The following is a 25898-nucleotide window of genomic DNA, read 5'->3' as shown; positions in this document are numbered from 1 at the left end:
GAAGGGCAATATGCCATTTGCTTTTATAACCGCCTGCTGTACCTGCATGCCAACCTTCAATGACTGATGTACCATGACACCCAGGTCTCGTTGCACTTCCCCTTTTCCTAATCTGTCACCATTCAGATAATAGTCTGTCTCTCTGTTTTTACCACCAAAGTGGATAACCTCACATTTATCCACATTATACTTCATCTGCCATGCAATTGCCCACTCACCTAACCTATCCAAGTCACTCTGCAGCCTCATAGCATCCCCCTCGCAGCTCACACTGCAACCCAACTTAGTGTCATCCGCAAATTTGGAGATACTACATTTAATCCCCTCGTCTAAATCATTAATGTACAAAGGAACATCCTTCTTATTTCGATACCAAACCCCAACACAGCGGTGAAAGCCAGCAGCTTGAATTAACAGCACTAGTCGTGATGGAAACGGAAGGCACATGAGAGAAATGGAGAAATAAACAGGGCACTGAGTGACTTTAGCAACCTGCCCTCAGCGACATAAATCCTTTAGTGACAAAGGCAGCTCCTCCTTCTCATTCCTCCTCCCCAATCCTTTCACAAATAGCCGACGGTATTTCACGAGTGCTCAGACTGGGCCAATCCATCCATCAGAGAAGCACATGGCCATAAATATAAAACTCCGAGTCTGAGAAACGGGGAAAATCGCGCTAACGCCTTTGGCTATTTCACTAACTCAGACTGAAGACACTGAAGGAGAGAGTCACACCGGATCTGGATTATTATGGCCTTGCCACAGGCCCAGAGACTGGGAGACTGGAAAGTCTCAATCTTTCATACACCACCCTTGCCCCCACACCCCGCTTTCCCTCCCCCACTCCAAGACCACGTGGAGCGCGCACACACTCCATTGATGGCCCCCTCCCCATCCCAACCACCAGTTTAACCAGGAAAAAAAACAATCTCTCTTCCAACGTGCAAACGACTTCCAACTGACACAGACTGGCTCTGCACGAGGGCCAAGAAAGGGGTGGAAAGGCAGGCTCGTTGTGCCTCGTCTCACGCCACGCTGGACTGACTCACGGATTTCCCTGCCATCAACTCAGGCTCACTGGAATTTATAAGAATGAGAGGGGATCTCATAGAAACATATAAAATTCTGACGGGATTGGACAGGTTGATGCAGGAAGAATGTTCCCCATGTTGGGGAAGTCCAGAACCAGGGGACACAGTCTAAGGATAAGGGGTAAGCCATTTAGGACCGAGATGAGGAGAAACTTCTTCACTCAGAGAATTGTGAACCTGTGGAATTCTCGACTACAGAAAGTTGTTGAGGTCAGTTTGTTAGATATATTCAAAAGGAAGTTAGATGTGGCCCTTACAGCTAAAGGGATCAAGGGGTATGGAGAGAAAGTAGTAATGGGGTACTGAAGTTGCATGATCAGCCATGATCATATTGAATGGTGGAGGAGGCTCGAAGGGCCGAATGGCCTACTCCTGCACCTATTTTCTATGTTTCTATGTTTACTCCCCCCGAAGAGAAGTTACAACTCCCACTATTTCACTTAATAGTTAAAAGCAGCTAGTAGTTTATGAACGTGGAAGCGATTAGGGTTGGATCAAAAAAAAGCTTACCCAGATAAATAATGTTGTAAAAGTCAGCGACCGTGCAAATGGTGTCCAACAGCAAGAACCTGAATTGACTGCGTATGCACTGCCTTTGCATCGCTGATACTGTTCCACTTGTCTCAATATACATGGGAGACTACTAGACCGTGGGCCGAGTCTCAAAAAAATGCATTTCCGTAGTCCCCTCTGTGGAAGTACTTCATATCGAAACATAGAATTTTTTTTTTCACACCAATATTAGTTATCAAAAAAATCAATGTTACCATCTTCAAAAAGTGAGCATTTTGCAGAAATCTTCATTAAAAAATAGGCAGAAATCTCGTCAAAACCCAGAATGATGATGTAATTGCGATTTACTTAAATGACCAATCAAAGCTAGTGTATTTGTCAGTACCGCAAAAATCAGCCAATCACGATCTCTGCACTAGATCGATTAGAGTCAGTCACTGAATGCACGGAGTTGCGGGAGCCAAAGGCAACATCATTTATTTTTCGGATTCTAGCTGGATAACATTTTTCACAAGTGTTCATCAGTGGAACTTTATTGGTACAAGAGAGGCTAAAATTGCAAGACAAAGGGAGGTTTGACAGGATTTACTCTCAACAAGCAACCTGTATAAAGATGGATCTTGTCATCGCATGAAAGGACTGCGATAAGTAGACAATGTCAATAGATGGCTAGTCATAGAACGTCAACAAGGTCTCCCGTTGACTTGGACAAGACAAGAAGGAAGCATGATGAAAAGGATGTGAGGAATATCATGGACACCATTCAGAATATGGTTAATCCTTTTGACCCTTCCTTGGAGACAGATCAGTTGTCTCACATTACATGAGGCCAAGTTACATCAGCACCTGTGGTGAAAGACCTTACAGAGGCCGAGGAGAAGGGAAAGCAAGCATTCATGACTTTCTGTCAGAAGCAACTACAAAACCAAGATGTCAGCTTTCATGATCCTGTCAAGAAGATGAAACTTAAATCTTTCAAGGACTCAGGAAAATCTACCAAAACAAAAGTAAAGGATAGAGAGATTACTCTGAAAGCAGATCGGAACTTATTCACCAGACTAATAGTTGTTGGAACAGCGAGAAAAGTGGACATCAACGAGACGCTGATTCATGCATTAGGACCATTGCCCTTGCCTCTAGCTAATCATCAAAACAAAGAAAGCCAAGCTCTTACACTTTCTTGAGGGGTCAGTCAACCCACCCCCTACCATTGATGGGATCCCAAATGGTTGAACATGGGTGTAGGATGCTATGGCTTTGATTCAAATCATGAAACCACAATCAACATTTGGACAGTTTGCTGACCAAGTTCTGAAAGTTCTTGTGAGACAAGCAAAGATGGATAAATCCAGAGTGATCCACTTTTTCCAGACAGATGACCAACAGCATCAAATGTGGTGGACGGAGCTTAGTTGGCTGAACGCAAATCACCAAAATCTCTCCTGACCAGAAAATTCCAAAGCAGTGGACAAAATCTCTGACTTGCAGTGACAACAAGGAAAATCTTCTGCACTTCCTTTATGAAAGATGGTGCAAGTCTGCAAAGGAGATTATTGATGTAACGCTCTTTGTTGGAGATCTGGAGGTGGGACCAATCTCAGCACGGTTCTCCAACCAGGAAGAAGCCGACACATGGCTACTGCTTCACAACACATTTGCTGCCAGTTCCAGTGAGCAAGTCATCATAAACAGTCCTGACATTGATGTCTTTGTTTTGTGCTTAATGTTCTGCACAGACATGATGCCAAGCTCTACTCTCGCACAGGAAGAGGAAACAACATGCGTACAATAGATGTCCATCGCATCTTTGATCACTTTGGGAAAGATGTATGTGCTGTTCTCATAGGGTTTCACTGTTTATCAGGATGTGATTCAGTGAGTGCTCTGCATGGAATTCTGCTCAATTTGATCAGAATGAAGAACCAGCAGTAGCCTATGTTCCATGGAACGTGGGCAGGTGCAGCAGGAGCGGCGAGATTGGGGCGAAGGAGCTGAGACTGTGGAGGGATGTGATCGGGGCCCAGGGGAGGCCTGAGTTTGGGGCCAGGGGCCCAGGGGCAGCACGGGCCAGCCCACACTGCGATACGTGTGCGCACTAGGTCCGTGCAGCAGAGCAGGTCTCCAGTCGTCTTGGGTAACCCTTGCCACTGGACCAAGACCTCGCTCTGTCAAGCCCGTGTGGTGGCTGATGTGCAACGGCCACCCCACGTTAAAAAAAATCCACGCACAGGCATCTTCCACCCTTGTAGGAAGATGTAGTTCAGGTTCTTCTTTCGAAACACCTGTGAACTCATCCATTTTTTGGGCGTGGAAGCAAGTCATCCTCGTTTTGAGGGACCGCCTATGATGATGTCTGGAATGGGGAGGTGAAATCAGCAAAATTCCTGATCGCCAGTAAAGAGCACGCTTCGACATTTGAGAAGTTAGGGACCTCTTTTGCTGTTTCAGAATCCCTTTGTGAAGAACTAGAGGCATGCACTTGCGAACTCTACGGGCCGAGTGGATGCAAGGATGTAAACCAGGCCGGGTGTCAAATGTTCAAGACCGGAAGTTGTGCCGAGAAGTGCTCGCCACCAAATAAAGATTCACTGCACAAGCATATACAGCGTGCCAATTACCCGTCTGCAATTCACAAGCGATGTCTTGAGAACATGCCGGAAATACTATCTCCAAAGGATCATGGGTGGAAACGTGAAGATGCACTTATTCGGCTGGATGACACTTTGTCCAGCACCAGCCAGTGCAATAGGGCTTGCACATTGTTCATGCAAAAAGACCCAGTGTGCTTGTTGTCATCTCCACAAGCTACCTTGCACTGGCATCTGCTCGTGTGCAGGTTGTGAGAATGTTGTATCTCGGCCTGAGGAAACAGATACCCTTGATTCTGATGGTGATTCATAGGTACGCATTCCTTTTCAGCCTCCAACTTGTTTTCAGATCTCTTTCGTTTTTTCAGTACTTCAATCTTTAAAAAAAACAATACTATTATTTTTATTATTATTAGAATTATTATTATAATTCTATGATTGACAAATGAGTGCGGGTATCCGTCTGAAATGTCAATAAGTGTGTATGAAATAAATGGTTGCTATGGTAGATCTCGTTCTTAGCAACGGTCTTGAAAACAAAGCTTAGATTTATGTATAACTGCACCATATGATGTCCTCAGTGATATTTCTTTTCACCAATTCTTACTCTACCCATGCTTGAAATTTAGCAGTCGCACTGATATGCCACCATTGCTCGGGGAAAGAAAGCCCATTGCAACCATTTTTATGTTTTTCTTTGTTTCGGGCTATTTCTCAGTAACACTCAATGTTCAGACTTGGAAACATTTTATTTTTGCTTCAGATACATGTGTTTAACCTATTTAGCATGGTTCTAGGTACTTCCCACATGGAGACTACTGAACTAAAAATCTAGGCAAGAAAACAAGCTTTGTCCCATGGTCCATACAGAAGTTTATGCCATAAACATCAATAGTCTCCCCTATGTATTGATGGGGAAAACCAACTGGCGATCCCCCCTTAAATCTTCTCGGCGACTCCTCGGGGGCTGTGGACCCCTCGATTGAGAAGCTCTGACTTGCAGTATATTTTCTTCTGCTCACTATTTTTCGTGAAAAAAATAGTTGTTTCTAAGAATGCTGAATCTTCTATACAGTCTATAATCCTCGTCTCCTCTCCCCAACTCTATCACCACGCATATCGTCTCAGGCTCCCACACAACGAGTTTCAAAGAATCCTTCTGCCAATGCTGTGCTGCAAGTTCCAAATCTTGCTCGTCTATTGTTACAATGAATCGAGCTCTGCACAAGCAAATGCTTTGTTTTTTTCCCATTGTCAATGGCGATGCACATTTTTTTTTAAGAATAGCTGAAAAGTTGTAAGTAGTGATAGTAACAGTATATATGACCAATGTCCCCTGTTGCCTGGTTTGCTGCTTCTTTTAAAGGACTTTTATACCAACGCTACATTTAATGTTTGGTAAAAAATATACCTTAGCATCTTTACACCACATCTCAACCCTGCATAAATATCAGTACTGTAGTGCTTTACAAGGATATCTCACTCGCGTTCATCATCATCATAGGCAGTCCCTCGAAATCGAGGAAGACTTGCTTCCACTCTAAAAGTAAGTTCTCAGGTGACTGAACAGTCCAATGCAGGAATTACAGTCTCTGTCACAGGTGGGGCAGACAGTGGTTGAAGGAAAGGGTGGGTGGGACTGATTTGCCACACGCTCCTTCCGCTGCCTGCGCTTGATTTCTGCATGCTCTCGGCGACGAGACTCAAGGAGCTCAGCGCCCTCCTGGATGCTCTTCCTCCAATTCGGGCAGTCTTTGGCCAGGGATTCCCCGGTGTTGGTGGAGATGTTGCATTTTATCAAGGAGCCTTTGAGGTTGTCCTTGTAGCGTTTCCTCTGCCCACCCGGGGATCACTTGCCGTGCAGGAGTTCCGAGTAGAACGTTTGCTTTGGGGCATGCAGACAATGTGGCCCGTCCAATGGAGCAGGACGAGTGTGGTCAGTGCTTCAATGCTGGGGATGTTGGCCTGAGCGAGAACACTGATGTTGGTGTGTCTATCCTCCCAGTGGATTTGCAGGATTTTGCGGAGACATCGTTGGTGGTATTTCTCCAGCGATTTGAGATGTCTGCTGGAAATAGTTCACGTCTCTGAGCCATATAGGAGGGCGGGTATCACTACTGCCCTGTAGACCATAAGCTTGATGCCAGATTTGAGGTCTTGGTCTTCAAACACTCTCTTCCTCAGGCGACTGAAGGCTGCACTGCCACACTGGAGGCAGTGTTGGACATCGTCGTCGATGTCTGCCCTTGCTAATAGCAGGCTCCCGAGGTATGGAAAGTGGTCCACATTGTCCAGGGCCGCACCGTGGATTTTGATGATTGGGGGCAGTGCTGTGTGCCGGGGTTAGATTGGTGGAGGACCTTTGTCTTACGGATGTTTAGTGTAAGGCCCGTGCTTTCGTACACCTCGGTGAAGATGTCGAGCACGTGGTGCGTGCAATGGCGGCAGCTACTCTGACCTCTTCCTCCCACGAAGTGAAGCTCTGGCCATCCCAATGTCTGCCCTTAGCCAGGATCTAATACCATTAGCTTTACACCTTGCATGTTAATTAATGACACTTTGTTAACGGGAACATTCATTTAAAGGGAACATTTTACTCAGTACTGATTGATTGCCCTTATACTGCAACGGAAAAACTTCAACTTTACAGCAACAGTTTAGATTGTGGTTGCTATTTTAAAAACACAATTCCGAGCTAGTACTTCTCCTAGTAGTAGCAGTATTATAAGCCATTAAAATTACTGGATCAGTAAATAATTGTAGCACAACTTTATTTTGGTGGAGCATCCTGGCAAAAGTATCAACAATACAGCAAATATTATATATACTGATACATACAGTGCTCTTCAGTAACACAGATATAAATAAACTTTATATATTGGGGTACTGAAGTTGCATGTTCCAACATGAACTCATTGAATGGCGGTGCAGGCTCAAAGGGCCGAATGGCCTACTCCTGCACCTATTTTCTATGTTTCTATGCTTCTATGTTTCTCCCTAAATTTAGAGCATAATTTTATCATATGTCCTTATTATCCAGCTCCACCATGATTATGATCAGAAGTGAGATGTCGCAAACAGCATTCGCAGTCACACCCTCTCCTCACCCATCTATTTTCAGATAGAATTAATTTACAGGTCGGTCAGAAACACTGATTAACGATTTTCAGTGCATCATGCTTGCAATTGTTCGGCTTCTGTGTGCGTTTGGCAAGCACTGAACAACAGGATACAGAGTCATTGGTTCTTTGCTCATTAGGCTGATCATAACAAATATTCTCCCCTGCAATATTTCAGTAATGAGGACCAAATTAGTAAGAACATTTCATGTTGTAATTGCCGAATAAGCAATCTCACCATTTGAAGCACTTGTTTCAAGAGCTGTAGCTACAAAATCTCGTGTCAAAACCGTCTTTGACCGTATAACAACACGAGACTCCCAAAGCAAGCGCTCTACTCGTAACTCCTTCATGGCAAACGAGCCCAAAGTGGGCAGAGGAAACGTTACAAGGACACCCTGAAAGCCTCCCTGATAAAGTGCAACAACCCCACTGACACCTGGGAGTCCCTGGCCAAAGACCGCCCTAAGTGGAGGAAGTGCATCCAGGAGGGCGCTGAGCACCTCGAGTCTCATCACCGAGAGCCTGCAGAAACCGAGCACAGGCAGCGGAAAGAGCGTGCGGCAAACCAATCCCACCCACCCCTTCCCTCAATGACTATCTGTCCCACCTGTGACAGGGACTGTGGTTCTTGTATTGTACTCTTCAGCCACCGAAGGACTCATTTTTAAGAGTGGAAGCAAGTCTTCCTCGATTCCGAGGGACTGCCTATGATGATGATTCCATCTTACAAGGTAAAACCACCTAGTGAAAGGGGTAATAGAAAATTGGACTGTACATTCTGTGTTGCTCCAATACTTTTTATGATTTCAATCCAGAAACGAAGATGTTCATAATAGAAGTTTGATTTCAGTGCAGTTAGCCTAATTATGCTAAAGCCAACAACCTGATGATGTGCAATTAAGGAGATGAGCTTGAGGAAATTGGAAACATTGCAAATCAGGATTACTAATCAGGACAACAGGACACACTAGCTGAGCACTGCTGTGTAAAAATAAAACAAGTTTAAGATTGTTTGATGTGTAAAAATTCACCAAATGACCAGTTAGCAAAAATAATCTGATAAACTGGTGTACTGGAGTACTGACCAAGAGGAATATAAAAGATTCACCAATAGAAAAGAAAAAAAACCATGGCAAAAGGGGACTAATTTGAAGGAAATTGTAAACAGAATATGAACAATAGGGGCCATATATTCTTCTATACTTCTAATGTCCCATTTGCTCTCTTCACCCAGCAAGGATATTCATCCTAGCACTAATTGTGACCTTTTCCTCTTTCTCTCCCTTCCTCCCATGACAGTTAGCACCTTTCGACTATTTCTCCAATGTCCTTTTTGCCAGTCTCCCAACCTCCATGCTCCAAACTCCACATCATCATAAACTCCACAAAATTCTGTTCCACACTAAGCCCCATGTACCCATTGCCCTCTGACTTTTACTGCCTCCTTGTTCCCCCGTGTATCAAACCTAAAATCCTCATCCTCATCTCCATGGCCTCACCCCACCCTACCTTAAAATCATCGAATGGTACAGCACAGGAGGCTACCATTCGGCCTACGTGCTTGTGCCGGTTAGTTAAATACAACCTCCATAACGAGATCGATCCGACGATTGTATTGCTCCCGAGAAAGGACCACTGATCCACATTTGAGCCACAAACACCCCCCGACAAATACTGTTAAACCGCCCCCCCCCCCTCCCGCCGGTCCCTTGGGATGTGACTGGTCTTTCCGCTATTTCGGAGAAGAATGACAGGATCCAGCCCTTCTCCACGATCTGGCACTCCTGGAGTGCAACATGTCCTCTCCAGGCCTCTGATTTTGGCATGTTGTGCACTCTCCCTCATTCCCCTCTGCTACTGGTGCCAGAGCCCTCCACTATCTCAGCCTTACTCTCTGCATTTCTCCTCTCCACCTTCCTCCATAACAGGAAAAGCCTCACCAAAATTCTTCTTCTGGACAAGACTTTTAATCATCTTTCCTAACCTTCCCACAAAGTTTGCTTCAGCTCCTCCTCTATGAAGCACTGGGACATTTTTCTATATTAAAGATACTACATACATTTAAGTTCTTCTTTTTATGTGGAAGAGGGAACACAAGGTAAAAGCAGAACACTGGTGAGGAAGGTTTAGGGGCAGATATAGCAAAAGCAGGCATTGTTTATCATGTGTAGGACAGAGATTTCATGCTGACTAATCCATCGAAGAGATATCAGTACACAAGCCTAAGTGGGCACACTATCTGATGGACAATATTATGATACATATACCAGGCCCTGAGAACTGCCACCAAGCTCATGGTCTACAGGGCTGTAGTAATACCCGCCCTCCTGTATGACTCAGAGGCATGGGCCAATTACAGTGGTAGACACCTCAAGTCCCTGGAGAAATACCACCAAAGATGTCCCCGCAAGATCCTACAAATCCCCTGGGAGGACAGACGCACCAACATTAGCGTCCTTGACCAGGCCAATATCCCCAGCATTGAAGCACTGACCACACTTGATCAGCTCCGCTGGGCGGGCCGCATTTTTCGCATGCCAGACACGAGACTCCCAAAGCAAATGCTCTACTCGGAACTCCTTCATGGCAAACAAGCCAAAGGTGGGCAGAGGAAACGTTACAAGGACACCCTCAAAGCCTCCCTGATAAAGTGCAACATCCTCACTGACACCTGGGAGTCCCTGGCCAAAGACCGCCCGAAGTGGAGGAAGAGCTTCTGGGAGGACGCTGAGCACCTTGAGTCTCATCGCCTAGACCATGCAGAAATCAAGCGCAGGCAGCAGAAAGAGCGTGCGGCAAACCTGTCCCACCCTCCCTTACCCTCAACGATTATCTGTCCCATCTGTGACAGGGACTGTGTCTCACGTATTGGACCATTCAGCCACCTAAGGTCTCATTCTAAGAGTGGAAGCAAGTCTTCCTCGATTCCGAGGGACTGCCGATGATGATGATGATGACATGTACCAGTTATTTGTCTCTAAACAGACACCAGTGCAAGTTAATCTGGTTAGGTTAGACAAATAGTTGTTTGTTTGCCATTGAACGGGAACAACAGCAATGGCAACCGCCATAATGCATAACTAAATGTCCTGGCACTGCTATGGATGCTTGGGGGTCCCAACTCCAAGAAATAGCCATGTTTGTCTTCAAGTCACTTAGCAAATGTTTTCAGACAATCATGAGCAACAAATCCAGCAATCACAATTATGTCCAGTGTTATGTGCTTGATCATTTTAGTGTGCACATGCTTTCCATTCACAAGCACAGATACAGATATATTACACACTCCAAAAGTACTTCATTGGCTGTAAAGTGCTTTGAGACGTCGGGTGCTCGTGAAAGACGCGACATAAATGCAAGTCTTTCTTTTTATTAGGGTTAGGCACAGATTAAGTTGGCGTGGTTTCTGGCTCTCAGTCGACCTGCCAATTCCCTCCATCGCTACTTCCACACTCAGAGAGCAAGCAGGAGTTAACCACATACACAGGGTTTTTTTCGGATGTTAACAAACCACGACAGATAAACGGAAGCGAAAACACATGCAGTCTAATAGCGTCTATTTTTAAAATATATTTGACGTTCTGTCACAGTGAAGAAAGAAAGTGCCAGGTGTTTGAGTAAACAGGGAACATGCAGTTCTCAGAAATAATTAAATAGTTAAAGCAATAGTAATTACATGACTGTATATATGGCCAAGAGAAAGTAACAGTGACCAATTGCAGAGTTCACTTCAATGAACTGTAAAATGATTCCATGAAAGCTGTCTCCCTGGCTACAATAGCTGACGAGGTGCTCATCGCTGCTGTTTGTCCTCCTGCTCGTCCAATGCTTGCTGCTTCTCATCATTCAATATTGAGGGCAATATTGTACAGTACATTGTTCGAGTTTTTCTGATGTGCTTTGCAACATATTGTGAGACTCGTATCTTCCCCCCCACCTCCTCTCCCACAGCTAGTACAATTGTTTGAAATGTTTCTTTCACACCCAAAATATTTGATGACTGATTTGCCCCCGTGTACCCATGTGTCAGTTCTCTGCAGCAGTACAAAGGTTGTTCCAAGGTGTCACCAGCCATGTTTGCATCTCACATTAAGAGCAGTCAGCCAACCATCCTTCCAAGAACCATTTAATACGGCTTTCATTGACCTTAACAAGCTTAGTTTTGTCCGCTAATTTAGGATGCGAGTAAGACTCGGAGATGCAATATAAACAGACAAAAAAACCATCACTGCCTTCTACTACTCTTGCTTCATGGCTTATGCACATGTAGCAGGAAGTTCAGCCTCAGAAGTGTACTTAGAGAGTAAGGACATTGACTCTCATTGCACCACAGGTATCGACATTGCCACATGGCAATGGCAAACCAGCATGTCATTTGAAGGATCTAGAGAGATCTCAATGGATAAAAGCTTTTATGTTTATGCTGCATGGAAATAATTGTGACAAACTGAGGAACAAGATTGCCTAATTAGTGCGTTTTGTAATTATTTGAAAGAATACCTTCACTATCTTTGCTATAATTACTCGGTACAAGCAGTAATTAGTTTTTCCCTGTTTATATGCAAAATGTGGAATGAATTTGGATACTTGTGAAAATCAAATAGTTCTTCTATGCCATCCTTTGATCTTTTGGATTCCGAATATTTTTGCCAATTGCAAAATCGACATCCTTTTTTAAAACATCTGCAAAAATAATTTTCAGTTATTCAGTTATTCAGTTAACAATTACTGTTAAAGAATAGAACTGAAGAAATCGAGAGAGTCAAATATTATTTCAGTTAAAGTATTTTTGGAATAAACAGAAAAGAATGTGTGTGTTTTGACTTTGATAGTTTCCTGATCTGAAGGCTATGAATTGTAGGAAAACATCTGCACAGATACGGATTGCAATAACATCAATCATCATGAAAGGCAACAGGAATAAGTACAGTATGGATCACATAAAGTAGTTCCACTCAATTGGAAAAAAAACAAGCTTAAGTAAAATCAATTTCATTATAATGTACTGCTCGCAATTTGAATCTAACTTTCATTCCAACAATGACAATATAACTAAAGATGAGTTATCTGCCTTTAATTAACCATGTCCAGCAGTGCTGCAGGGAGGATAATGTTTCCGTTAATTGAGGCAGTCAGTGTAACTTGTGCCAAAATGAAGTGCTGTTCATTGTTCATTTTAAACATGTGTTCGCCACGTTGTATAAAAGCACTGCTCTGAAATAAACATATTTTATAAATACACTTTCTGTTGACAGGGGCAAATACTTTCCAAATTGCACAATTCCTTGGTGGACCTAACTTAAAACTATGCCGAGCTCGCAGCGGCCCTCCCCTGCAACTGAAGGGGAGAGATGATGTGACGTCATTAGCGCAGCGCTGATGAGTGATCGGGGACGCAGACCCGCTGCAGGACACTTCCGCCCCTCAGCTGCAACTGCATCCGTCCCAACCAAAAATAACTTCCAAGTGCCGAATATCGACAATTCCTTGGCAATCCCGAAATAAAGAAATGTAACTAAAATAAAAGTGGAGAGATTGTTTCAGCGGAGTGCAAGGAAAGCAAATGGCATGTTAGCCTTTATTACAAAGGACTAGAGTAAAGGGGGTATAAATTCACCTCTGCCCGAAACAGGGCGCACCTCCTGTTTTTTGAAGTTTTTCTGTGCCGCATGGATTGTGGCAGAGATACCGCCGATATGATGGTTACCTTATGGCGATAGATTGAGTAGACTGGGTCTTTACTCGTTGGAGTTCAGAAGGATGAGGGGTGATCCAATGGAAACATTTAAAATAATGAAAGGGATAGACAAGATAGAGGCAGAGAGGTTGTTTCCACTGGTCGGGGAGACTAGAACTAGGGGGCACAGCCTCAAAATACGGGGGAGCCAATTTAAAACCGAGTTGAGAAGGAATTTCTTCTCCCAGAGGGTTGTGAATCTGTGGAATTCTCTGCCCAAGGAAGCAGTTGAGGCTAGCTCATTGAATGTATTCAAGTCACAGATAGATAGATTTTGAACCAATGAGGGAATTAAGGGTTACGGGGAGCGGGCAGGTAAGTGGAGCTGAGTCCACGGCCAGATCAGCCATGATCTTGTTGAATGGCGGAGCAGGCTCGAGGGGCTAGATGGCCTACTCCTGTTCCTAATTCTTATGTTCTTATGTTCACCGACTGGCAGTGGCACCGCTCCCATGGGGCGATTCCACAAAAGTGATATTTCCCGCGGGGCAATTTCGGGAAGGCGGTCGGTATGCGGTCGGTATGGGGTCGGCGCATGCACGCCGCGGCAGGAAAACGGGCGGAGCGATCCCGGACACTGCTCCGACCCTGATGAAGGGCAGGTTACAAAATGGCGGCCCCTCTGCGGAGCGTGGGCAGCCACACCTCGCCACACCGTGGCCAGAGGCCTTATCGTGAGAGGCAATTTCGGCCACAAGATGTCCCACTGCAATTATATCGGGCATTGGTGAGGCCACACCTGAAGTATTGTGTACAGTTTTGATCTCCTTACCTTAGGAAGGATATACTTGCCATCGAGGGAATGCAGCCATGGTTCACCAGACTGATTCCTGGGATGGGGGGGGGGATTGTCCAATGAAACATTGAGTAGATTAGACCTATATTCGCTAAAGTTTAGAAGAATGAGAGGTGATCACATTGAAATGTACAAAATTCTTCAGGGGCTTGACAGGGTAGATGCAGAGAGGATGTTTCCCCTGGCTGGGACTCGAGAACACAGGGTCACAGTCTCAGGATAAGGGGTCGGCCATTTAGGACTGAGATGAAGACGATAGTGATAGACTTCAGGAGGACATAGACAGGCTGGTGGAATAAGCGGGGAAGTGGCAAATGGAATTTAACGTTGAAAATGCAAAGTGATACATTTTGGTAGGAAAAATGAGGAAAGGCAATATAAATTAAAGGGTACAATTCTAAAGGGGGTGCCTGAACAGAGAGACCTGGGGGTATGTGTCCACAAATCGTTGAAGGTGGCAGAGCAGGTTGAGAAAGTGGTTAAACAAGCATACAGGATCCTGGGCTTGATAAATAGATTATAGAGTACAAAAGCAAGGAAATTATGATGAACCTGTATAAAACACTGGTTCGGCCTCAACTGGAGTATTGTGTCCAATTCTGGGCACCACACTTTAGGAAGGATGTGAAGGCCTTAAGAGAGGGTGCAGAGAATGATTCCAGGGATGTGGGACTTCGGTTACGTGGATAGACTGGAGCAGCTGGGGTTGTTCTCCTTGGAGCAGAGAAGGTTGAGAGGAGATTTGATCGAGGTGTTCAAAATCATGAGGGGTCTGGGCAGAGTAGAGAGAGAGAAACTCTTCCCATTGGCGGAAAGGTTGAGAACCAGAGGACACAGACTTAACGTGATTGGCAGAAGAAGCAAAGGCGACATGAGGAAACACGTTTTTACGCAGCGAGTGGTTAGGATCTGGAATGCGCTGCCTGAGAGGGTGGTGGAGGCAGACTCAATCACGGCTTTCAAAAGGGAGTTGGATAAGTAACTTAAGGAAAATAAATTGCAGGGCTACGGGGAGAGGGCGGGGGAATGGGACTGACTAAAGTGCTCTTGCAGAGAGCCGGCACGGGCTCGACAGGCCGAATGGCCTCCTGCTGTGCTGTAACCGTTCTGTGATTCTAAATTTCTTCACTCATTGGGTTGTGAATCTTTGGAATTCTCTAGTCCAGAGGGTTGTGGATGCTCAGTCATTGAGTGTATTCAAGGCTAAGAGCAATAGATTTTTGGACTCTTCGGGGAATTATGGGATATGGGGATCGGGTGGGAAAGTGGAGTTAAGGTAGAAGATCAGCCATGATCTTAATGAATGGTGCAGGCTCGAACAGCTGAACGGCCTACTACTGCACCTATTTTTTATGCTCATACATTTTTATGGAGAATTAATTTCACAGACATTAATTTCATCTCTTCTGATCAGTTTGTTCTGGGATTTAATGCATGGTTTAAATAATTAGGCCTGAACTATGTTAATAGATTTTTTGATTCTCCTTCAATTTGGTCCCCATATCATCTTTTTCTGTGGACAGGATTGTGAGGCGAGGTTACAGCCCCATGGATGGCAATACTCCAACACACCTTCCAAGGGCAATTCTTATACTTCACACTTGAGGCTGAATAGTAGATATTAATGAGGAATTCAAGCATAAATGTGAGATTTCTTAGACAAAGCCCAATGAATCCTCACCTACATATCACCCTCTTTCCAGTTAAGAATTAATGAATAATGACATCATAGAAACTCTGGCTGTATTTCCTTATTCCCCTACTTTAGAGATGTTAGGCTAGAGTTTCCCTAACCTGTTTTTCTGGCACCCTCACCCGAGGTGAGCCGCTATTGTCCGCCTCCAAGCGCGCCGAAAAAAGACGTCGGTATTTTACCGCTCCCCAGCCTCTCTTTGGTCGTGGTACAGCGTGGCCCAATGGATTGGGGGCGGAGCCAGGTCCCGGCGCTGAAAACAGTCCCGGGACCTCTGCACATGCGCGCTAGAGTCTGCGCGCTTGTGCAATAGCTCCTGGCAGGCTGTTTCCGCAAACGCTGTGTGGGAGGGGCCCGAAGCACACCGTCCCTAGCCCGGGCCGAATGGGCTCCCTCATCGGCGGCCCGCTGCGTTCCCTAAGGTAGGACTTCTATTTTTTATTTGTTATTTACTGATTGATTTTGGTGCTTTAGGGGCAGGGTTCCTTCTATTTTTTTATTTGTTAATTATTGATTGCTTATTACTTTGATCTTGGTGCTTTAGGGGCAGGGTTCCTTCTGTTTTATTTGTTAATTAATTGCTTATTACTTTTCGTGCTTTGTTTGGTGCTTGGTGGTGCTTTAAATGTAGTTACTTGCGTCGATTCCTTAACTCTAGGTAAGGTTTTTCTGTGCTGACAGAGTTGGCAACATACGCTGGCCTAAGTTAGTTTGGAGCAACTATTTGCTGGCCAAACGCCTAAAACAGGGGGAAGTGGCTGGGAACGTCCCCTTTTGACAAAAAAACTGAACTAAAAAAAAAACCTAACTAACTCACTTACACTGGCGCAAATTAAATGGCCAGAATTGCAACTAAAAAGATAGTCCAGAAAAATCAAGTTACTCCAAAAAAAAAAGGAGCAACTCCTGGGGAAACTTGGGCCCGAGCTAAAGAGCACATTCATTACTGCCATCGCACAGACTAGTAATCAAGCCAGAAATCTTTCTGATCTGTGTAAGCCAGTACCGCAACACAAACATAAAACAGTAACCAACGTAGGAGGTACTCAAGTCAGCAGCCATGCACTGAAACAGCATGTACAAGACACAACTCCAGAAACAGATTCCGTCTCAAGACCAGGTCTCAACGATGGTGGTTTACAGACAGATGTTTTTAAGACACAATCGGGGAAATTATTTGGAAATTTGTTGCTGTGTTTTGCTATTTTTTTAATCTATTTGTGACGCTGGGAAAGGTTCAGTGGGGTGCAAAACCCAACATGACTTATGAAATCAGTTTCAAAAAATTATCTAAACCGTATGAGTGTCTGCTTCTATGGTAGCTGTCAGTTCCCCACTTCTCCATTCTGGTAATAGAGACAGGGAGAAACAGTTTTCCACACATTCTTCTTCAAACAAAAATGAACACATTTGAGACAAATTGGTGTCTCATACCCGATGGACATGTCAAATGTTTCACATGCCTTATATACACTGTTTTCCCAACTGGCACATGCCAGAATCAAGACTTATGGATGGATTGATAGATAGCTAAGGGATGTAACACAAGAGTGCAGCTCAAGACAACTAAGATGAGAAAGTATTTCAGATTTCTTTTCAATTGAATCTAGTGGTTGCTGGGAGCAGAGAATAACTTGGGATCGGTTTCCTCTCACCGAATGCCAGCACCAGTAACCCCGGATTATCATAACTCCGTCACACTGCATAACTTTCTCGAAAGCTGAGTTGAGGTGGTAGTGTTTGGTGAAGGTGCAGAACTTCTTCCAATTTCCTGGGAAAAATGTCTTGGTTAATACTTTCCTGAATGTAGTCCATATCTGGCTCTCACACAAATGGAACGGTGGAAAAGTTTGGGGCACGGACAACTTTTTGCCCGGGCGCGGTACTGCTCCCGACTCCTGCCAAATTCGGTGGGAGTTTCGAGGCGGCGCTAACCGATCGTGCACCACGCCTACTGGTAGCGCCCCGGGCCACGAAGGTGACGTCATCACCGTGCGCAGGGACCGGTTTTGGCTCCAGAGCGATGCCCTGCTGCAGCTTCGCGGGGCGAAATTAAAAGGGAGATGCGACGGTGAAAAATTTTTAAAATGGCCGGATTAGCGGCCGTGGCCTTGTTCACTGCAGAACGCGGAGTTTGTGCCGTCATCTTGTAGCCCGACGCTCCGCTTGTGTGCCGGGCTGCTCTCATGGCACCCCGCTCCATGGTAGTCCAGCGATGGCCCCTTCCCCGTCCTGCAAAGTTGGCAGCATGGCCCTCCCCTTTAATGGAAGGGGCGGGTACTGTCTTCCTGCCAGCGCTTGGCGTCCCTCCGCATAATGCTGGAAACTCGTGTCCTTTTGCGCCCGGTCCTGCCCCCGAGAGGAAGTGGAGTGCGAGATTTTGCATTCCTCTCGGGGGCAGTAAGCCCAATAAAGCTCGCGGGGCGAGACTTCGGCGCCTGGTGCAGAATCTCCCGCCTCATGGCTGTTACCACCCCCACACCCAACTTTCAGCTGAATGTCTATTGATTCCATATATACATATGATCGAACACACATGACCAGATGACTAGCATATTCAACAACAACTTATATTTGTATAGCGCTTTTAACGTAGTGAAATGTCCCAAGGTGCTTCACAGGAATATCATGAGATAATAATTTGACACCGAGCCACATATGTAGAAATTAGTGCAGGGGCTAGGTCAAAGAGGGAGGTTTTAAGTAACGTCTTGAAGGAGGACAGAGAGGTGGAGAGGCGGAGAGGTTTAGGTAGGGAGTTCCAGAGTTTGGGGCCCAGGCAACAGAAGGCACGGCCACCAATGGTGGAGTGATTGTAATCAGGGATCCTCAAGAGGGCAGAATTAGAGGAACGCAGACATCTCGGGGGAGTTGTGGGGCTGGAGGAGATTACAGAGATAGGGAAGGACGAGGCCTTGGAGGGATTTGGAAATAAGGATGAGAATTTTGAAATCGAGGCATTGCTTTACCGGAAGCCAATGTAGGTCAGTGAGCACGGGGGTGATAGGTGAGCGGGACTTGGTGTGAGTTAGGACATGGGCAGCCGAGTTTTGGATCACTTCTAGTTTATGTAGGGTAGAATGTGGGAGGCCAGCCAGGAATGCGTTGGAATGGTCAACTCTAGAGGTAACAAAGGCATGGATGAGGGCTTCATCAGCGGATGAACTGAGGCAAGGGCGGAGACGGGCGATGTCACGGAGGTAGAACTTGTGCCTTGCAGATGGTGTAAAGGCTTTGGGGAGTCAGGAGGTTTGACACTCGCCGCAGAATACCCAGCCTCTGACTTACTCTTGTAGTCACAGTATTTATGTGGCTGGTGCAGTTAAGTTTCTGTTTAATGGTGACCCCCAGGATGTTGATGTTGGTGGATTTGACGATGGTAATCCCAGTGAATGTCAAAGGGAGGTGATTAGACTTTGCGGTCATGCATATCCCTACAGTTTCATTGGCTCACAATATCATGGTGCTCGCTCCACACAAAGCAAACTGACAGATGCCTGACAGCTATTCTGTTACAATCTTAGTTATGCTGGAAAAGCCACGGTTTAAGTCCTATTGAATGATGAGTTTCTACATCTAGTCTGATCAATATTGAAACAGAATAGCTGTCAGGCATCTGTCAGTTTGCTTTGTGTGGAGCGAGCAGCATGATATTGTGAGCCAATGAAACTGTAGGGATATGCATGACCACAAAGTCTAATCACCTCCCTTTGACATTCACTGGGATTACCATCGTCAAATCCACCAACATCAACATCCTGGGTGTCACCATTAAACACAAACTTAACTGCACCAGCCACATAAATACTGTGGCAACAAGAGCAAGTCAGAGGCTGGGTATTCTGCTGTGAGTGTCTCACCTCCTGACTCCCGAAAGCCTTTCCACCATCTACAAGGCACAAGTCAGGAGTGTGATGGACTGATCTCCACTTGCCTGGATGAGTACAGCTCCAACAACACTCAAGAAGCTCAAAACCAATGAGGACAATGCAGCCCGCTTGATTGGCACCCCATCCACCACCTTCAACATTCACTCCCTCCACCACCGGCGCACCGTGGCTGCAGTGTGTACCGTCTACAAGATGCACTGCAGCAACTCACCAAGGCTTCTTCAAAACCACCTCCCAAACCCACAACCTCTACTGCCTCGAAGGACAAGCGTAGCAAGTGCATGGGAACACCATTACCTCCATGTTCCCCTCCGAGTCACACACCATGATGACTTGGAAATATATTGCCATTCCTTCATCATCACTGGGTCACAATCCTGGAACTCACTCCCAAACAGCACTGTGTGAGTACCTTCACCACAAGGACTCCAGCGTTTCAAGAAGGCGGCTCACCACCACCTTCTCAAGGGGCAACTAGGGAGGGGCAATAAATGCCGGCCTTGCTAGTGATGCCCACATCCTGAGAATGGATTAAAACAAAACATATGACTGTGACTTATGTAATGATGCTCAGTGATCACCAAGGTTACGATCAATATTCCGTTTCTGGTACATATTAGAAATGAGATTACAGTTTGACAGAAATATCAAGTAGCACTTTCACAGAACATGTCTTACTTCTAATGAATATTGTCAGTACTGTCGATAGAAAGTACAACAGTGGCTACACTTCAAAACATGCTTCATAGACTGCAAAGCATTTTGGGACATCCTGAGGTCATAAAAGACTCCATATAAATGCAAGTTCATTCTTCTTCTCTTTCTGGCAAGAAGAACAGGTGTGATAGCCTGGAAATTCACGTGCAAAATGGAGGTAAACAGTACAATGTGAGTGTTTGCACGAAATGCATTGCATACATGTTTATTCCTGATATTTGAGACTTGCATATATACAATGTTCAGTGTGACTTCCCAACCACACAGTGGGCTGATAAGTGGAATATTTGTACCAGTTCCACAGCTGACTGAGATAAAGGACAGTAGGTGCTGTTTAATATTCGGTATTGTTGCATGCAAGCAAGGAAGGAGCTCGCGCTGGAAAAATGCTGAACAATGGAAGGCTCTGAGTCATGCCCCTCCAGAGTTACAGATGCCACACTCCAAACTATGCTGCTGAAAGTGAAGAAAAGGAAGGGTTGCTTTCTCAAACACTGAATGGCATTCTCCGCAGAATATTGGTGCAATAGGAGATAACTGACAGGTGACTGCTATCACCAACAAAATTTTACATTTGTACAGCGCCTCGAATGTCAAAAAGCTTCCCAATTGCTTCATAGGACCGTAATGACAATAATTGACATTGAGCCAAAGAAGGAGATATTAGGACAAGTGACTAAAAGCTTGGTCAAAAGAGATACGATTTAAGAAGAGTCTTCAAGTCGGAGAGAGGTAGAGAGAGAGAGAGAGGTTTGGATAGGGAATTCTAGAGTTTAGGGCCAAGATGGCTGATGGGATAGCCGCCAATGGTGGGGCAAAAGGAGTGGGGGATGAACAAGAAGACAGAGTTGGAAGAATGCAGATTTCTCAGAGGGCTGTAGGGCTGAAGGAGTTACAATGGGCTAGAATTTCCCGAACCTGTTTGTCAGGTGCCCTCACCCAAGGTGCATCGTTTTTGTCCGCCTCCAAATGCGCCGAAAAAAGACGTCGGTATTCTGACCGCTCCCCAGCCTCTCTTCGGTCGTGGTACAGCGTGGCCCAATGGATTGGGGGCGGAGCCAGGTTCCGGCGCTGAAAACAGTGCCGGGACCTCTACACATGCGCGCTAGAGTCTGCGTGCATGTGCAGTAGCTCCTGGCAGGCCGTTTCAGCAAACGCTGTGGGAGGGGCCCAAAGCACACCGTCCCTAGCCCTGGCCGAATGGGCTCCCTCATCGGCGGCCCGCTGTGTTCCCTAAGGTAGGACTTCTATTTTTTATTTGTTATTTACTGATTGATTTTGGTGCTTTAGGGGCAGGGTTCCTTCTATTTTATTTGTTAATTAATTGCTTATTACTTTTTGTGCTTTGTTTGGTGCTTGGCGGTGCTTTAAATGTAGTTACTTGCGCCGATTCCTTAACTCTAGGTAAGGTTTTCCTGTGCGGACAGAAGCGGCCACATACGCTGGCCTTAGTTAGTTTGGAGCAACTATTTGCTGGCCAAATGCCTAAAACAGGGGGAAGTGGCTGGGAACGCCCCCTTTTGAAAAAACAACTGAACTAAAAAAAACCCTAACTAACTCACTTACACTGGCGTAAATTAAATGGCCAGAATTGCAACTGAAAAAAATAGTCCAGAAAAATCAAGTTGCTCCAAAAAAAAAGGAGCAACTCCTGGGGAAACTGGGCCAAATTATCGGGATGGATGAGTCCATCGAGAGATGAGAATTTTAAAATTGAGACAGTGATTGTTCTGGAGCCAATGTCGGCCAGTGTTCACAGGGGTGATGGCTGAGTGGAGCTGGGTGTCGGTTAGAACACGGGCAGAATAGTTTTGGATGAGCTCAAGTTTATAGAGGGTGGAAGATGGAAGGCCGGCCAGGAGAGCATTAGAATGGTTGAGTCCAGAGGTAACAAAAGCATGGATGAGGGTTTCTGCAGTCGAGAAGCTGAGGTAGAAACATAAACAGGCAATGCTATGGAGAAGGAAGTAGGCGGTCTTTGGGATGAAGTGGATATGGGGTTGGAGTCTTGGTGCTGGATCAAATAGGACGCCCAAGTTGTGAACCGTTTGGTTCAGCCTGAGGCAGTGGCTTGGGGCGGGGGCGGGGTTAATGGAATCGTTGGCAAGGGAACGGAATTTGTGGCAGGGCCAAAATCAATGGCTTTGGTCTTGACAATGTTTAATTGGCCCATCCAGGGCTGGATGTCAGACAAACACCAGGGCGGTGAAGATGTCAAAAGAAGTAGTGCAGAGGTCAGGCTGGGTGGCGACTGCGTACATGTGGAACCTGACAGAATGTCTTTGGATGATGTCACCGAGGGACAGCATGTAGATGAGAAATAGGAGAGGACCAAGATAGATCACTGGTGGTCACCAGAGGTAACGTGACGAGAAGCCATTGCAAGTGAGTCTATGGCTATGACTGGACTGGTAAGAGTGGAATCAGTCAATGGCAGTCTCAGTCAGTTGGACAGCGGACCAGATGCATTGAAGGATAATGGTGCGGTCAACAGTGTCAAAGGCTGCAGAGAGGCCGAGAAGAATGTGGTGGGATTGTGCATCATGGTCACAGGCACAGAGGATGCCATTTGTGACTTTGATCAGAGCCGTTTCAGTGCCATGACAGGGGTGTAAACCTGATTGGAGAGATTCAAACATGGCGTTCCTGGAAAAGTGACCATGGATTGGGGAGGCGACAACATGTTCAAGGATTTTGGAGACGACAGGGAAGTTGGAGAGAGGGAGGTTGTTTTTAAGGACAGAGGGGTCAAGGGTGGGATTGTTGAGGAGTGCGATATTGACGGCAGGTTTGAAAAGGGACCGTGCCCGAGACGAAGGTACTATTTATAATCTCAGCTCGCATGGGAGCCAGGAGTCAGAGGTGATCAATAGTTTAGTAGCAATAGGATCAAGAGGTGGGTCTTGTGGATAAGCTGAGCTTGGAGAGGGCATGAGGAATCACCCAAAGGACTGGAATCGAAATATACGAGAAGGCCAAATGCATGAGGAAATGGCACATCTAAAGGAAGCTGCCATGGTAAATATCTTGAATTGATCTCTAAGCCAAATAACTGTCCCAATTATAAAGGTGTTTCCTCAAAAGCTGTTACTTTGTTAAATTTCTGCCCGATTCAAAGCAGCTATACCTACCACCATTTGAATGTATATAACATGGTGTATATACAAGATGCAACTGTTGTCACATTGGACTGCCAAAGGAGCTACATCGTGCAAATCTCAGCTGCATTATACATCTTCATTTGCTAATATATATGATGCGTTGCAGATAAAACGCATGAGGAGTTAAAAAGCTAAAGAAATAAAGACTAACATTTCTATCACACCTTTCACAACCCCTGGATGTCCCAAAGTGCTTTACAGATAATTGAGTCATTTTGAAGTGTAGTCGTTGCTATAATGTAGGAAATGCATGAGCCAATTTGCAAACAAACAGCAATGTGAAATTGACCAGATCATTTATTTTAGTGATGTTGCTTGAGCGATAAAGGTTGACCAGGACACCAGAGAGATCTCCCCTGTTCATCTTCAAAATAGTCCCCGGGGTCTTTTACGCCCACTTGAGTGGGCAGATAAGGCCACGATTTAATGTCTCATCTGAAAGACGGCCCCTCCGACAATGCAGCATTCTCTGAGTACGGCATTGAAGTGTCAATCGAGATTTTGTACTCAAGACTCTGCCATGGGACTTGCACCCATTTATGTGAAACCTCCATCATTCCACACAAGCCCACACCTTCCATTCCACTATCAGAGCTTGGTTGTTCAGCCACAATGTCTGACCATCAGGATTTCCCTTCAAAAAACATTGAGCTTGCAACCGATCTATGCCTTCAAAAGCCTCCTAAAAATTGCTCTCTTCGAACTGTGCCTTCCATCGCCACCCTGCCTATCCTGCCAAGTTCCTTCGCTGTTCTGCATGGTGTCACCTTTCCCTTTGTAAAGTGCTCCAAAGTCATCTCCGTGATGCAGTCTGAGTGCTGTGGTCGGAGAAACTTTTCGTTTGTAATTTGCAGAGCGTCCGCTTGACAGCCACACCAGCACACCGCAGTAAACCTTCATGTGAAAATGATCAAATGGCCAAGAACCAAAGATGTTTTGTGGATTATTGTCACACCTTGTAAATGGGAATCACGATTTGAACTTTATGGACGATGTGAAGAAGAGCTGCTGGATTCAAGTTACATTGCAGATGATTAAGTTTCGATACAAATGCAAAATACTGCGGATGCTGGAATCTGGAATAAAAACAGAAAATGCTGGAAATCTCAGCGGGTCAGGCAGCATCTGTGGAGAGAGAAACAGAGTTAACGTTTCGGGTCGATGACCCTGTGTCAGAACTGGAGAGTGTTCGGAAAGAACAGATTCTTATGAAGCACTGAAAGGGGGAGGGGAAGAAAGATCAAAAGGGAAGGTCTGCGATAGGGTGGAAGGAAGGAGAGATTAGAGACACAAAAGGGATGATGGGCCAACGTTTAGATGAAGTTTAGATGTAAGGTTCTAGGAGTTTGTTCAACTTTTGTAAATAAAAATTACTAAGTATTTATACATTTCATTAATGCCTGAAAACGCACTTATGAAACTGACAACCTCTGTGTCTGTCTCAATAACCATTATTTTCTGAATAGATCTATATTGTAATTGCTACTGCATTTAATTGGAATAACAGTAAAAATTGAGTGAACTAGAGTGGATTTTACAGCTCACTTCAGTTTGGGGAATTGGTAGCTCTTTCTTTTCACAGAACAATCACTTTTGCTGTTTCTAAACCCAAGTTATGTAAGTTAAAACCTTTAGCTTTCAGTCAATACTACATTGCGGCAACGGCAGGTCATCTCAGTTCCCACTGGAGACAAGATCAAGCTGAAATAAGAGAACATCCATGGAAAGTATTAAAACAGAATCAAATTACGGTTATAGTCAGGTTCTTCCGTCCCTGTGAGGAAGAGCGAATGTTGCTGGAGGCAATGATTGAAGTCAGCACCTTGTTACTTTAGTTCAGACAGCTTTTGGAAACACGCCAGCTCTGATACAGCCAGGCCGTGGCTTAGACTTTCGGCTTGATCAACTTGAAGATGAACTACCATGTTTAATTCTGAGAAAACTGCGTGTTACTCCATCAGAAACATTTAGGGAATTGGTGGCAGGGAGGAAATTATTGGAAGTTTATCACTACTAAGAAATGTAATTTTGAAAACAGTTTGACCCATGGCTGTTTTAACATGTTAAAGACATTTCATTTGGATATAGTATTGACTACTACTGCATACTATTTGTATAATACAATAAATTAAAGGCTTTAAAATAACTTATAACACAATATTTTAACAGGATAAACTATATTTTCACCAAGACACAACATAATATGTTAGAATCCAGTGTGTTACACATTTCATGTGATGTTGACTAATATGTCCCTGCTATACTATAAATGCACACGAGGCCCACACTTGAGAGAAGGTCACTCTGTGACCTGTTACCTTTATTACCAAGATCTCAAGAGACAGACGGTGGGTGGAGCTTCCCCTTTTATACCGAAAAGTCCAGGTTAGGAGTGTCTCCCACAAGCTCACCCCCTTGCGGTCAGTGTTCTCAAGGTGTACAACTTAGGTCAGCTTATATATGGGTTACAATGACAGTTGAATACATGACATCACCATCCCCCCCAAAGTCTTATTGGGATCACAGGTTAAGGCTCTCTGGTGGTTTACGCTCCCTTGTAGAGCGCCTGAGTTGGGGCCCCGGTTGTTGG

General features: G+C 45.1%; 1 protein-coding gene across 3 annotated transcripts in view; it reads right to left on the bottom strand.

Annotated features, from left to right (window-relative positions):
• Positions 1-25898, bottom strand: part of LOC139277132 (contactin-4-like) — a 1961053-nt gene that overhangs the window by 1500194 nt on the left and 434961 nt on the right. The window lies entirely within an intron of this gene.

This window comes from Pristiophorus japonicus, chromosome 12, assembly GCF_044704955.1.
Source record: "Pristiophorus japonicus isolate sPriJap1 chromosome 12, sPriJap1.hap1, whole genome shotgun sequence".
Taxonomy (NCBI): domain Eukaryota; kingdom Metazoa; phylum Chordata; class Chondrichthyes; family Pristiophoridae; genus Pristiophorus; species Pristiophorus japonicus.
The sequence above is the reverse complement of the archived record's forward strand: the minus strand, read 5'-3'. Positions and strand labels throughout refer to the sequence as shown.